This window comes from Harpegnathos saltator, unplaced genomic scaffold (genome assembly GCF_003227715.2).
Source record: "Harpegnathos saltator strain DR-91 unplaced genomic scaffold, Hsal_v8.6 scaffold814, whole genome shotgun sequence".
In the NCBI taxonomy this organism is placed as follows: domain Eukaryota; kingdom Metazoa; phylum Arthropoda; class Insecta; order Hymenoptera; family Formicidae; genus Harpegnathos; species Harpegnathos saltator.
The window spans coordinates 46,555-59,832 of NW_020230665.1; positions in this window are offsets into that span (position 1 = coordinate 46,555).

Genomic DNA, 13,278 nt, shown 5'->3' on the forward strand with positions numbered 1-13,278 from the left:
CACGAGAATAGGTATTATATTTGCTGAATCAGTGAATGAGAAAATGCCCTTTACATCTCTTTTGTGAACCAGAATCCTATCCTAGTCAACACTGATTATATTTCCTTCCACGCATCTAAATTTAGATAAACAGACAATTCTACAAAACGTTTTCGTGTAAGGCCTAAGGGAACCGCACGGAACTCGCATTTTTCACGTCTGAGAATGCGAGATATAGATACGAGAAGAAAAAGATTTATTCTTTTATAGCAGGAATAATGTGATCCTTTAACAGATACTAAATTCTGTGATAAAACTAGACGAGTATATTATCGAAAAGCGTTGATGCATTTAGTCCCTTATTTATACAGGCAATCGTGGAGGTTTCCCAAAAATTTTGAAAGATCCATGTTATATAAGAATGTTCGAAGCTGTTGCGACGTATTTTAATGTTTCCATCGCTTCGAGCAACATTCCTATTCCGTAATATTCGTGAAAGTATAAGATGTCGCAGCTTTTCAAAATTGTACGTGATTGTATAATCGCAGCGTCGGCAAATCCAATAATCAAACGTGGGAAATATCTGTGCTAACTTGCGAGTGATAATAATAAGAAGACATATGAAGTGTTTTATAAATTCACGGCTATGTGCAGTAGTGGTCTACTGGCGATGTTATTTGCTTGCGAGCAATTTAAAAATGATCCTCGCTTGCATGGGATCGCAGCCGAGATTGTGGAAGCGAGAAGATTACTCGGACAGAATGAAAAAGATATCGGTGACTGTGTTCGGGACATGCTCTTTTCCGCATCGTAAGTAATTTCCTTTCGCTGTGATTCACGAATACGTTCTTGTGTTTTTCATTTTCTCAGTTCTCACCTATACTGACCGATAAAATACTCACAATACTGATAAAATGTTGCCGCGTCAGATTGTTGAACGGCCGTGACGCAGGGATGCCAGAATACCCTTATCAGAAGGATCGGAGTTAGAGATGTTAGTAGACTCGGATCTCGTGCGGCCTTTTCGGGTCGTAAATCCGAACCGAGAAACCCGAGCAACGCTCGTAGGAAATAGATCGACGAGTGCTAATGTGAAACGACCTCCGTCGTTTCGGAAGGCCTGCCTTTTCGGACTCAACGGCCAGCAAGATGCCACGGTAAAAAAAGGAACTGTAGCCAAGCACACGAAAGTGCTGAGCTCTGTCACGCTAGAGGCGACTGAGTCGTTCCTGCGGCGAAACGCCAATGTCCTGTGATGCTTGAAACGAGAGCTCAGTGTGCTCAAAGATGCGATCGCGTCGCTTGTCAAATCGCCAAGATCCTTGACAGATACTTGGAAGAGGGAGAGTTCGCAAACTCCGAAGGAGACGGCTCCGCCGCTCCTGAAAGCCAAGTTCCTCGACAGACGCTTGGAAACAGAGAGTTCATCCGTACCACACGGAGGCGACCAAAACCCGCTCCTGAATTGTGGCAACGCAGAGAACTCACAGCTGAACACAGTAGATTCTAACCATAAAGCCTCAACCCAGTAGGGTATCATCAGCACCGCAGTTAACTCAGCAGAGTGTATAGTGCGGTGGTTTGAATCTGTACTATACGCCAAAACTGCACTAGGAAGCCTAGAAGCAGGTCGGTAAAGAAGGGCGCTACAAGTTGCAGACCAGACACCAGGGATTGCCACAATCGGCGTTGGGCCATGCGAAGACACGCTGCTCGCTATCGCGCTCGGTTATATCACCCGGGCGGCCGAATCTTACCTGCGAGCAGCGGAATCGGTGAGCGCGTCATGTAGCAGCCGCGAACGGCACTAGTGGCTACGCGCGGGGCGTCAGCGGGAGCACGGCGTGCTCGCCGGCGGGAAACCAACGGGAGCCAGGACGTCCGCCACGCAGCCCCGACTCGACGACTATAATAATGAAGGTTGTGGCAACGTGACATTATGTCCGAACACTGTACGAAGCGAAAATCCACAGAGCCGCTCTCGCTCGAGTATAAGGCTTCCTCGATAACGAAATTTGTGAGTATAAGGAAAAATAAGTATAAGATTATTCTCTCGTAAAGTCTCGTGTTTAATATCGAGTTAAATTTTAGCAAATCGTAATAAAATAGCGAGAACTGACAAAGATATCGCCTGCAATATAAATGAAAACGGCATTGATATTACTCATGACAACGCTGTTCACATCACGGGTAACATCATCGAGTACGTTGACAATGGAGTCGATGAAACGACGTAAGACGCAAATGAAGCTGGTGAGACCCAGGACTTCCGAATCTCCCAGGCTACACTACTCGAAGGTAAGAAAAGGTAAGAGAAAATATCTTATACTCTTAGTTGTATTTTTATTCTAATTGTGGGTAAAATTTATACCTGTATAATATTTTCAACTCATATTTACAGTACAACCGGGTAGTGGATACGAATAGCTGAAAGAACATCGAAGGGACAAAAGCAAAGACCAAAGGGTGCGTGAAGCGACAGAAAAAGCCGACACGGTCAACAATCGTGAGTCCTTATATAAATGTATTGAAATATTCAGGGAAAAGTCGCGTAATTATAGAAAATTTAATATTCTCGGGAGGGAGTTGAATATTCAGCCAGCATTACTGAATATTTAGAAAATGCTTTCCAGGAAATCCACGACTATGCGGTAAATTCGGGTGGTGCGAACAGCTACATGGGGTTGACGCTTTCTTCTTCGGACTTAACGCGGGGGCCGGCAGGTTTATCGCTTCGTCCCTCTCAGGACTTGACCTACAACGAGATTTGGAATCTCATGAATTCGTTATCGCCGGAGTGCCAGAAGTCACGATATTTTAGAACTTCTCAAAATTAATCCATTGAAGGCCATAGCTACCACATCTATGATATCGTAATACTTGATGCTGGAAAAGTGTCGTAATCAAGAACAAAAATACCTATATTTTTTTTTCATTTACATTGCTTTAAACCCTTTTTTATAAACAAATTGTATAAAAATCGAGAATTTGCAAAATAAATAATGGCAATCGATTCTACTAAAAAAATGAATAAACTTCTGTTCTTGAACATTTTTTCATCCGAACCTTATTTTCATTGCAAAATGATCATGAACAAATTAGAGCGGCTTCGGGCCATGCCTCCGTGAATAATAATAATACATAACTTGATATTAGAAAAGTGTCGTAACCAAAAACAAAAATATCCGGATCTTTTCTTTTTCAATTTACATTGCTTTAAACGCTTTTTTATACACAAATTGTATACAAAATCGCGATATTGCAAATTCAGGATGCTTTTTCTTGCGAGTCTCCTCGCCTTTCGCAAATCAGGATGATCGATTCAATAATCAGCACCACTAGAGCGCTACTTTACATGTTTCTTGCATGTTATTTTACATTGCACACAAATTTTGTAGCATGTTTTTGTGCATTTTTGTTCTTTATTGTCTGTAAATTGACATTTTTGCCTTTTCTCTGTTTTTATCGTATGTATATTCATATTTAGCAATAATCCTATTTACGGTACTTTTATCAATTAATAAGCAATTAGCAATTTCGCGAGAAACCTTTCCTTATTGAGAAAGATTAATCATGGCTTCGCGTAACTGAAGGCTTGTATGTTTCAGCATTGCGGTAGACAATAGACCTTAGTTAAAGCAAATATTTACGAAGAAGTTTCATAAGAAACGTAAACAAACCGGGCTCATAAAGTCACAACAAGAATACGGCTCAACACTTTTGAACACATGTAAATATTATATGACTTGTGACGTGGCGATTTTGAGTCGCTCGTCACAAGAGGCGGAGGGCCTCCGCGCCCGCGGGACGAGCTGCGTTTTATCAATACTTTGTCGCGGATGCATTTTGTGTTGGCGAGTGATCTCGTACCGACGAGTGCGAGATTGCTTATCTTTTTTTTTGGTGATACTCTCGTGTCCCTATAACGTGTGTGCCCCTTCGCCGCGGGTAGCCTCCGACCAGCAGGAGCAGCGGACGAGGGAAATTGGACCGAGGAGGAAGGAGGGGAGGAATCGAGGAGCCGCCACGAGCACTAAGGGACCTCTCAGGTGATGTCGTTGGCCCGTTCCTAATTTTGTTTTCCGAACGATTGTGCCGTTAACATCGCACCGCTGTCGATATATTTTTGTATATTGTCGCAGCAAAGAAAACAAACCTGGACATGACACATGATAACGAGGAGCCTGGATCACGCGGAAGATGCTCGTCGAAAGAAAGGAAAATATAAAGCAACATCTCGACGTCATGTGATCCCGGAAGAAAAAAATTGAAGCAGGGAAGGAGCAACCGGAGCAACGTCTCTCGGGATCGGACGAGAAAGATCCACTCTTGGCGAGGACGCGATTTTCGAAATTGTTCATTGCCGGAAAATAAAAAAAAATAAAGCGCTACCGAGATTAGAGTCACGAGTGGCCGCAAATTGGTGTCGTGTGTATACCGCCCTAGCTCCGACAGTGGACCGCATATAGATATTGCGAATAACGCGGGTATCGCCTCCGTTATCGAGGCAGGACCAGTGCTGTAGTGAGGGCCCGGGCGGAAGCGAGCCAGGAGAGAGAGAGAGAGAGAGAGAGAGAGAGAGAGAGAGAGAGAGAGATCGAGCGAGCGCAGGTGGCGAGGAGGAGAGCGAGCGGATCTGACGAACGGAGGAGCGCGACTTGCCCGAGGGAGGCTGCCGCAGGCGTGCGAACGTGTAAGAGTATCTGTCTGTAGTAGCCCTTTGTCTGTGTGAACCGCTTGCGCGGCGGGACCGATCGGCGGCTATTGGACTTGGGCGAAAATTTGTGTTAAGTGTTGGTGGCCGAAGCTGTTTGACGATCGCGGAACGCGAGGAGAAGGGCGTCTCTCTCTCTCGTAAACGGGTGTCGGCAGCTATCGAAATCGCGGGTCGCGTGCCGCGAAGACACACCGGCGTCACTATCACCTCTCCGTCAGGAGTCATTTGAGGTACTTTTGTAAGCGGTCCGCGAGTCACCGCTTCATACCGAAGATATATCGTTGAGCAGCGATTCGGGTGGGATTCCGTTGTCGCCCGGAAGAGAATAAAGAATTGTAATCCCGTGGTTACACAGGCAGAAATATACGTTTGTTTCCTGTTAGAGATCTTGAGTCCTCTTTATTTCAAATTAATACCATCCGTTCCCCAAGAAGCCCGAGATGAAAGACCTACTCCCGACTCCAACTATAATCACAGGAGCTACCGGTCTCACAGGCAATCGAGTCGCCTCGCCGCCGCTATAGCTATTGTTCGCGTTGGTGGGCACGAGAATCGTGTCTGGCGTCCAACTTTCGTTTGGTGGAATTTTGGAAAGTGACGGAGGGCGGCTGATAGGTCGCCGCGACTTTTGCCCGCTTCCTCCGTGAGAGCAGCGGTCGCAGACTAAATAAATAAACTTAGAAATAAATAAACTTTAGAAACTATGTAATTTCAAAACTTTGTAACTGTATTATCATTTGTAAGAATGTTATGTCAATTATTTTATATAATTAATTTTTAGAGTAAATCAATATATTGTCATGTATCTTAAAAAAACAGTATGGCTCGAAACTTTTGCACGTTACTGTAGGTATTATTCCTTCGGGTGGGTATAGGTGTGTCAACAATCAATATGCAAAGAGTCGAAATGGTTGTTGTGGATGGAGCGCGAGATCGATCATACTATAACATATGTAAGTAGATCTCGCGAATATCGCATACCAGAAGGGCTGTCGTCAATGAGTATTACGAGACAACGAATCTTGCGCAAAGACACGTGTTGCAATTTCATGGGTGTTTTTAGCATGGATGTCTCGCGTGTTTCAGGTTGAATCGTAATAGCCCGTTCTCGACCACCATGAAGGGGGATACTATTGAGTCGCGATACGAGCGTATACGCGTAACATCTCGTCTACAGAAGCTAGGTTACATTATAACGGAGAAGTGGGAATGCGACTTCGATCGGGAGTTGCAGGACAATCAACCAATACGCGATTTCATTGCGAATCACTCGATGTTAGAAACTGAGCCTCTCAATCCTCGTGAAGCGTTCTTCGTACAGGTGATCGTATAGGGAACATCGTCACCCGGTGCGATGTTATGGAGTACGGAGAAGATACGTTACGTAGACGTATGCTCCTTGTACTCGTTTGTGCTGAAGACGGGCTCTTTTCTGTTCGGTCACTCGGACGTGTACATGGGCGAAGAATGTTCCGCCTTGATTGGTATAGGCCCCGGTTTTGACTTTAGCAGCGTGGAGGGGGCGTGCGGTGCCAGGTGCTCGCTCCGTGATCTCTTTCACCCTGTACTCCCATTTGGCGTTCGCGGAAAATTATTGTTCGCCCTATGCCGTAGTTGCTGCGAGACATTTTCTCAATCTCCATGCACACACGATAATCCGGCCGATCGAGAATTCGAGGGTACCTGGGTATTCTGTGTATTACGGAAGACTATAGAAAAGGGCTATAGTGTTAGGTTCGTGAGCGAGATATGGAAATATAAGATTTCGCAATATGACCCAAATACTCGGCTGAGAGGTATGTTCGCGGGATATATCAACTGCTTTCTGCAACTTAAGCAGGAGGCTAGTAGATGGCCAGCTGAATGCACCGACGATAAAGAGGCCAAAGAGCGATGCCTGCAGGAATACGAAAAAAAGAGGATATTGTTTTCGATTGAAACAACATCGCAGTAAATTCGGGGTTGCGTTCGGTTGCAAAGCTTTGCCTCAATTCGTTCTGGGATAAATTCGGTCAGCGATCTGATCTGCCGAATACTGAGATCGTTAAGACACGCGAACATTCCATGTCGCTGTTCAGTCCCGAGCATGAAATCATAAACATATTGCCCGTGAACGATGAGGTTCTCTATGTCTCATGGCGACTACGACAAGAGGCGCTTGTTCCCTCTGCAACTACAAACGTCGTAATAGCGGCCTATACGACGGCACAGGCACGCTTGAAATTGTACGTTTATTTAGAAAAATTATCATAGAGTATTATACAGGGTGTTATAAAAGTCCCGGAAGAGTAGAATAACTCGAAAAATATGAGTCCTAGAAAAAATGCGAAGTACTGGTTTTTATGATTTTTTTTCTGGATATCTAACAGGGACCCTGGATTTGACCTTGACAATGATCTTGAAGGTCATTTCAAGGTCAGGTCAATTTTTTTGAATGGGACTCCATACTTTTGACCCTAGAAATGAAAAGAGCGGAAAATTTTACGTTCTGATATGACCCTGAACACTGCCAAATTTGACCTCTGAAGGTCACATAAAGGTCTAAGCTAGTTTTAGGCTGAAAACGCGAATATCTTCGAAAATGCACCTGCTAGGGAGCAATGTTACGCATAAGAATAAGAATGTAGAGGTCAACGAGGGACATTTAGCCGTGACCTTGGGGCACCGCCACATTATGGACGTATTGTTCGGAACTATTTAAACGATACTTTCCCTAATCGATGGATAGGTAGAAGAGGAACAATAGAATGGCCACCGAGATCGCTCGACATTGCACCACTTGATTTCTTTCTTTGGGGCTACATAAAAAATAAAGTTTATTTCACTAAACCTCGTAACCTGGATGAGCTTCAACAACGGATCATAGACGAATGTGTTGCAATACCTCCAGAAATGATAAGGAGTGCGATTGATAATTTGCGTTTGAACGTCCGCTTAACACACTGTCAAACGGTCAATGGGGAACATTTTGAACATCTCTTGTAATCTCAGGCCGAGTTACAAGATGCTTCGCCTTCGGTGGCCGGGACTAACAGAACCTTGCCTTCAGTGGTCGGGTTTGAGACACCTTGCCTTCAGTGGTCGGGTTTGAAACATCTTGCCTTCAGTGGTCGGGTTTGAAACACCTTGCCTTCATTGGTCGGGTTTGGGACACCTTGCCTTCAGTGGTAGGGTTCCGAGACGTTTTACTTTCAGTAAACTTCACGATCAGTGAAGTAACGTAAAACGCATAATTTTGGGAACAAGGTCAAAGTTGAAAACGTCATATCCGAACGTAAAATTCTTCAATCTTGACACTGTTAGGTCAAAAGTATGGATTTTCAGTGCTAAAAAAGTCCGGTTTGATCTTAATAATAATCTTAACACGTTACCTTGAGAATAAGGGCAAGGTCACGGCTGAATGTCCCTCGTTGACCTCTACATTCTTATTTTTATGCGTAACATTGCTCCCTAGCAGGTGCATTTTCTAAGATATTCGCGTTTTCAGCCTAAAACAAGCTTAGACCTTTATGTGACCTTCAGAGGTCAAATTTGACAGTGTTCAAGGTCATATTCGAGCGTAACAATCTCCGCTCTTTTCATTTCTGGGATTAAAAGTATGGGGTCCCATTCAAAAAAATTGACCTTACCTTGAAATGACCTTCAAGATCATTGTCAAGGTCAAATACAAGGTCACTGTCAGATAGCCAGGAAAAAGTCATAAAAACCCAGTACTTCGCATTTTTTCTAGGACTCATATTTTTCGAGTTATTCTGCTCTTCCGAGAGTTTTATAACTCTGTATTATGATACTGATTCATGTATATATTTCAACACCGGTGACCCCAATGAGTACGAATCGCGTACGGGTAATTTTTTGAGCGATATGACGGATGAATTCGAAAGTTATGGTCGAGGTAGCTACATAGAATCCTTTGTATCCGGAGGCACAAAATTTTATGCCTATGTCGTTCGCACTCCACAAGATAAAATCCATGAAGTTTGCAAAGTAAAGGGGATGACCTTGAACTTTGAGACTTCGAAATATATTAATTTTAGTAGTATAAAAAATTTATTAGTCACCAATAAATACCTTTCGATGAGAACGAGGAAGAGAAGAAAGAGGATGCGAGGAAAACTTCGATAAATCTACGTTTTAGAGCGATTCGCTGTACAGTTTTCCACGACATTGTAACGAGAGACGAGAGCAAGTCATGCATACCGGTACTACTAAAACGTAGATTCGACGACACAGGTCACTCTGTGCCATACCGTTACGTAGTGGCATAAGAATAGTAGAACGTGTTCTTTCTCCTCCAAAACTAAACACTTATATGTAGAGTAAGAAAAATATAAATATAAACGTTTCCCCAAATGCGACCAACCTATATATCGCGTGTACACTAGCTCTATAAAAAACTTTTGTGCAAACTGTATGTATATATTCTATTAAAATAAAGTTTTTGCAAAATAAAAAAGAAATAAGTTCTTTTACAAATATATATGTATTTCTATCTTTGAATATGATCCTCTGAATCACAATAAAATCTTAGCAAATTATATCGCTAGAAGCAGTTTCTTTCACCCACAAGCATTCACTTGTTCGAGCTCATTGAACGATTATTAGCTCACAGTTTCACGTTGGAAAGCTAATGTCGCTAGCGGCATTAAAATAAGCTATTCCCGCGGCCGCGAACGCCACGTGAAAAAGCTTATTCAACGTGGCGCTTCCGAGGATATGAGCTAGCGAGACCTCGCGGCCGCCGCGGAAGGGTCCCCGGCGCGAGTTATAAGCTCATCGCCGTTTCTTCTTTTCTTCAGCATTTATGTAGCTTCACTAGGTAACCGAATCAGTAATTTAGCAAAATATATATAAATATATAAATATATATAATATATAAATATATAAATATATATAAATATATAAATGTGCTGGAAACATCCTTGGACATCGGTCATTTGCGGCTCTACGGGTTGTGGGAAAACGGTTTTCGTAAAGACTTTTCTTCGCTATTTACCCGCGATGACGGATACACTTTTCGACAGGATCTTATTTTATTATGCCAAGTGGCAAGAGGTTTACCGGCAACTACAGCATGAAACTGCGAACTCGGGACGATGCGTGATATAATAGAATTTCGAGAAGGCTTACCGCGCCCGGATGATTATTCAAACGATCCGCTTGTCGCGAAAATGGTAATAATAGACGATCTCATGAGGGAATCGTCATCGTGCGAAGTAATCGTCGATCTGTTCACGAAGGGGAATCATCACAAAAATCTTAATGTTATTCTCATTTCGCAAAATGTATTTCATCAAGAACGCGGACAACGAGATATTTCTCTCAACACGAATTATATCGTGGTGTTAAAAAATCCTCGCGATCGTGTTCAGATTCGTCACTTGGCCAGGCAGGTATGTCCGGAAGATTCAAAGTTTTTGGAAGAAGCTTATTATGACGCTACATCGTTCCCACATGGGTATTTGTTGTTCGATCTGAAACAATCTACGGATGAATATCGGTTTCGTACATGTATCTTCCCCACTGATACTATGCATTATGTTTACGTTCAGCGTGGATCCACCAGAAGTTATATAAAACCCATGCATACAATCATTCTGCGACAGTCTTATCGCTGTAATGGCAGTGAGTGGGAGGAGCAGAGCGAATGCGAAAAAGGGCGATAGAACCGTAAACGCAGCAAAACAATAAATTGGTAAGAAAAACATCTCTCTTCTGAAGGCGTTGTGTTACTTGACGGTGAAACAACGCTGCCTTTCTGCGAGAAGCTGACCGTTATTTCATCACATGTATTCGCAAGTGCGCCTTCAACGTGCTCAAAGGTAACATATCGCTCGGCAGAAGAGAAAAAAATCGCCTATCGCGTTACAAATCAACGTTGCGTCATATCGCTAATGATCACGGTGATTGGAGAAGCAAACGGAGAGCGACAGTGCAGCGAGGTGGATTTCTACCTTATCTGATCGTCCCTATACTCGGGGCTATATTATCCAAAATTATCGGTAATTGAGTCTGTTCACGCTTGAACCATGGAAAGAGCCAAGAAGATGGTACTGATTTTTACGGATAATCTTGAGAGATTGCAGCAACAGGCTCATACATCATCGACCTCAGCGTCGTCATCGTTGTCGTCTTCCTCGACTGCGATCCCCTCTGTTTTGACAGATAATGCCGCAACTGGGCTGAACATAGCATCAGTAGAGAATGAAAATACGGTATGTACTCCGGGTCCCGTCCTGTAATGTCTCGACGCCGAGATGCGTAGAATTCTCAACTCTCCGGTCTTCTAAGAAGCACGGGAAAAATGGAAATTGTATAGAGAAATGCTTCAACAATATCTGTACTTTTCTCGAGAGCGGGACAAGCACCGATTATAGAAAAAAAGAAGAGAAGCCTGTTGTTGGTGAGGTCGACGGTGAGGAAAACGGGAGTAAGGAGAAAATACCACTCGCGAAGATGGCGATTACGCTGACAGAAACGCGGTAGAAGAAAACGCTAGTATGGTTGTAAATGAAGATATCCCCAACCTAAAGACTGACGTACATCGAACGTTGAACGTTTCTCAACACGCACGAGACGAAAGACGCAGTCATCATCGCACCAACGAACAGGAAAGCATCGGAAGAATACTGAATAAAGTGCCAAAGAGTTACCGAGTTAAAATGCGCAAGTTGCTGACCCATTTGTGTGATGTGGCGGTATCCGGTCGATTAAGTTGGGACAGACAGAGAGTCGTAACTAGGACCAGAAGCAGAGGAAGAGAGGAAGGGAGAAGAGGGTCCTCCAGATGTGGCAGCAGCAGCAGCAGCAGCAACTGGATATATTTGTCGGGAAGCAGGCCCGAACAGAAGGCCAGGTGGGACCCATGTTGGGTCCCACAATGGTAGCTAACCAGCTTGTTGCAGGCAAAGCAGGAGGAACTCAAGGGACGAAACCAAAAGGACCCGAGCCAGGCACGAGACCCGCAGGGAATCTTGCCAAGGGAGGGGCAAAGGCCGCAATACCTGGCCAAAAGAAGCGTGGACTGGATGCATCCCTAGCGGCCCTGATGACAGCCCTCCATGGTAACCTTTAGACCACGACAGCTCCCCAGAAACCATGGTCCTGGGGAGTCCAAGGTCCTGGGGAGGAAGGAAAAGAAGAGGATGAGGGAGGCGGAGAGGAAGAGAAATGGCCCAATTCCCCCCTCCAGAGGTTACCGGGTCCAAGAAGGGGGTTTCGGCGGCACGACCGGTAAAGCCAAAGCCGCCAAGATCAGCGGCCGTCACGATTACGTGCCCCCCCCCCCCCGACAAGTACCAGCAGTTTATGGTAAAGGCCAGGCGTCGCATCAAACCGGCGGACCTGGGAATTCCGGGTTCCCTCCGAGTCCGCCAGGCTCTGAATAGGGCCTTGCTCGTGGAGGTGCCTGGCCTCAACTCGGAGGCGGCCGCCGACCAGCTTGCCGAAGAGCTCGGCAAGTTGGCGGCGGAAAAAGGTCACGGTTACAGGATCCAAAGGGCGGTCAATATCGCATCGCTACGACTGACCGGCCTGGATCTTACAACCGGGGTCGACGAGGTGACGGACGCGGTATCCCTCGTTGGGGGGTGCTCGCCTGCGGAGGTCTCCATGGGCGAGTTGAACCTATCCCAGCGGTGTCCGCTGGCGGCGGCTGCGAAGGTCCCCGCCGCGGAGCGAGTCCAGGTGGGTTGGACCCGAGATCCAACCCACCAATCTTCGAGGTCGACGAAGTGTTTCAGACAAAAGTTTTAGGCCTGGATGGGGGACATACATCAGTGACCTTGACATTGACTTTGAGGTCAAATTTCAAAGTAATTTGAAGGTCAAAGTTATTTTTTTGAATGGAAACCTCCATTTTTTATTACACCGTCTTTTTCTACTAATTACTTTAAACAACATTTTGACTGAAACATTTTTTTATTTGCTTAGTATACTTTGGAATATACAGAGTGAAGAAAAAACCCCAGGATCCTTGAAAATTTCGAAAAATATACACTTTACAAAAAAATGTTTCAGACATAGGTCGTAGCGTTGAGAAAGATCTATTTATCGATCTTAACAATTTGACTTTGGGTGGCGTCATCAAGGCTAGGATAAAGTCATATCGAATTTTTTAAATGAAACCCCAATTTTTTATTGCATATTCTTGTAACGAGGAGTTTTACCCCCGTTACCATCGTGTGACGGCGACCACCGATCGTCACACGATCGCGAGAAATCCTCGCTAAGCACCCGGCAACACCTATGCCGCGGCAACCCGCCAGACCGCCAGGGAAGGCCGAATTCTCCGAAACGGTCGGGGAAGATCGGTCCCCCCAGAAAGGGGTAATTCGCGGAAATCGCATGCGCGACTTTCCGGGAAATCGGGGGAACTAATCCCCCGATTATCGGCCACCGATCGTCGAGAGGAATTTAGGGTATAAAACCCGCTCTCGACGAGAGATCGAGGCAGACCGTGAGAGACAGTCAGTCAGCCAGATCATCCTACCAAGGAGAGCTCCAGCGAGAATCGTGAAGAGAAGTCGACGAGAAGGCAAGGCATCCGCCGGTGAGTAAAGCTTCCACACCGTACCGAACCA